This window comes from Pteropus alecto, unplaced genomic scaffold (assembly GCF_000325575.1).
Source record: "Pteropus alecto unplaced genomic scaffold, ASM32557v1 scaffold86, whole genome shotgun sequence".
In the NCBI taxonomy this organism is placed as follows: Eukaryota; Metazoa; Chordata; class Mammalia; order Chiroptera; family Pteropodidae; genus Pteropus; species Pteropus alecto.
In genome coordinates this window covers 8,918,867-8,922,056 of record NW_006442109.1, presented here as the reverse complement: position 1 = coordinate 8,922,056, position 3,190 = coordinate 8,918,867, and positions in this window count along the sequence as shown.

Sequence of the window (3,190 nt, the reverse complement as noted above, 5' to 3'; positions counted from 1 at the left end):
TTTTTTGAAAATAATTTCATTTGCAAAGGTAGTTACTGAGTAAAAGTATTTTATAGATCCACAAATACAAAAATAATTTGTCAGTCAATGGTATAGATCTCAAAAATCATATAATTTAAATTATTTTTAGCACTCTCTTTCAGTATGAAAAGTATCTGGCTTGGAAAATAAATTATATGATCATCACATTGTGGAGGTGGGTCTGGGAGCAGATCCAGCCTGGCATTTCCCGTACAGCCTGTGGTAGATGGCAAGAAGTTGGGAGGGTCAGGGGTGCCAGATGTCTGTCCTGTTGCAAGTTCTAATTAGCTGGTTTGGCAGGCCCTGCCCTTTCTGGATAACGTGAAGCGGAGGTTTGCTCTGCATCTTCCGTTGGATCTCAGTGGGAGAGGCAGTAGGCCACTACCACCAGCCTGACTCCTGAGCAGACCACCCTTTTGGGCCCATGGCTCTTCCTGCCTAAGCCCAAATCATGTATGATGTAGGGCCTTGATCCTAGTTAAACCAGTAACTCATTTACAGACCTCTATATTCCTAATGGACTTTTTCCTCCCTAGTGTCTCATAGTGCCCTAACCTCTGCAGGGCAGGAAACAATGGGCCTCTGTAGAAACTACTGAGTCCCCTTGTCCCTCCTCTTCATTACAATCCATGCCCAGAACACCCCATGCAAACACCTGCCAGTCTGTGCTGCAGTTGTCCACAGTAGTAAGCTGCTCAATAACACACTCTGTATTAGCTGCCTTCCCTGCCCTGCCTCCTGTCCTCTCTCCTCCACCAGTGTTCTAGGTCTCCTCTCAGATAAACTCATGCCCTTCATTCTTAGTCCCAGGGTCTGCTTCTGGGTGGAGCAAACGAAGATACTAAGGTCATCCTATTAGGAATTCTAGGATTCCAGCTAGGATCTGATTCCAGTGTAAATGCTCTTGGAACATGGTGTTATGAACTGAATTATGTCCCTCCCTACCCCCACCAAATTCATATACTGAAACCCTAATACCCAGTGTGTCAGGTGTCCACTCCTGGCCCAGTCACCTCTGGTCAGAGGGAAGCCTGGCTGAGTATGGCCATGGTTGTATGCTGTTACCTCATCCCTCAACATACTGGCTGCAAACACGGCCTTGAGAACTGGCTCTGGCACAGAGCAGCCAGGGCCTTGCATTCTTGGTATGTGCTCATCTTATAAGGACACTAATCCTGTCATGAGGGCCCCACCATCATGACCTCATCTAACCCTAATTATCTCCCAGAGCCCCATCTCCAGATACCTTCACATTGGTGGTTAAGGCTTCAACATGTGAATTTAGGAGAAACACAAAATTTCAGTGCATAACAGACACTTTAGCCCAAAGTAATCTGGTCATTGTTAACAAACTACTCAAAGTGTCATCTTTCTTCTTATTATATGAATAACATATTCTTGTGTTTTAAAAAATATTTCAAATGGAACAAAAAGGTCAAATGTGTAAGATCACCTCCAATCTCCCTCCCCAGATGTAACTGCTGTCTTATATACAGGAAGGCTCTTTAAAAACTTAAAGAGTCTTTAAGCAAATGGAAACCATAGTCTTTATTTCGGACAAAATATCAGTAAGGCTGTAGCAGCATTTGGATTATAGAATTTTAGGGAGCCTGGCAATTATGTTTTATATATTGATTTATTTGTTTCTAAGGAAAGAAAATTAGATGTAAAAATCTCTAGCCTCAGATTTTATCCTTATCCTTGGAAAATGGCTGGACATCAATCCCTCAGGCTAGCCCCCTCTCCAGGGCCTTGGGCTCATGGCCTGAAGAGGATGATACATGTCACCAAGGTTCTGAAACTACCCCCAAGGGCCTCTGGCCAGAGCCCTACAGGGTCAGCCCTAGAAGGCCCTGAGGGATCATCTCGGCCAGCTCTCCCATTTTAGAGATAAGGAGCTGAGGCCCAAGGGAACGAGTTACTTCCCCAGGGTCACATGGTACAGGCTCTCAAGCACCCAGACAGGTCTTCCTAAAGCCATCCATTACATCGTAAAACTTACACTCAAACTGAACATGAACAGCTCCAAACCTGGGCCACTCTTCCTCCCAATCCCCAGGGCAAGGGGAGTCCTAGAGGACAAATCTCAGGAGAGCCAGGCCTAAGCAAAGGAATGGATCTCCAGTCACAGCTTCACCCAGGCCTTCCTTTCCAGAACTGTGCCCAGAGACGGTGCGAGTTGCCTTTAGGGAGATTTTGGAGCCAGGCAGACCTGCATTCAACCCTCGTTTCCCTAGTCACTTGCTTCAGGCCCTTGTGCAAGTCAGCCTTTCTGAGCTTCAGCTTTCTTATCTGTGAAATTTGGATGGTAATAATACCTCCCTGTGAGGTTGGCATGAGAGTTAAAGGAGATCATGTGTGTAAAGTGCTTAGCATGCTGACATGAAGGTATGCAGTATATAAACAATAGCCGGTTGTAACTGTGTTTTATTATTAATAAGAAACTCTTTCCAAGGAACCCCTCAGTATTGAAAACAAATGATGCAATCATGAAGGCAGATGGATTTGCAGTTTGTAAGCGCCCCAAACCTAGTCAAACCACAATGGGGGATGCCGATGGACCCCAGAAATGTGACCAAATGGCTCCCTGTGAATACAGACAACGAATCTGACGTAGGTTTGCTGGGGGAGCCCATTAAAAAGCAATTGAAAGGAGGTGGCTGGGCTGCCTTCCCCACCCAGGCCATCCATCTCTTCAGCAGGGGCCCTGGGCACTTTCAGCACCTGGGCTTGGCTCCAGCATGGGGATCCCAGCTCTCCCCTCTACTCTGGTCCCAGCTGGGATGGAAAAAGCGACTTTGATGGCTGCAGCTGGGTTGTACAGGGAGGCTTTGAAGGGACAGCAGCAGATGTCAGCTGAATTCTTGGCTGTGTTGAAATGCTGTGAGCATGAAGGGGGCTTAGTCACCAAGTGCCCAGCTCCATAGGCTCTGCACACACCACACATGCACATGTAGGCTTTGGGCACGTGCATTAATACACCCTCATTCACAAAAACGCTTTCATGCACTCACACTAACATGTGTGGTAGGCAGAATAATGGCCCCAAAGATAGCCACGTCCTAATGGCAGAACCTGAGGATGTTCATTACTTTATGTTGCAAAAGAGACTTTGCAGATGTGATTGTTATGGATCTTGAAATGGGAAGATTATCCAGGATTATCTGGA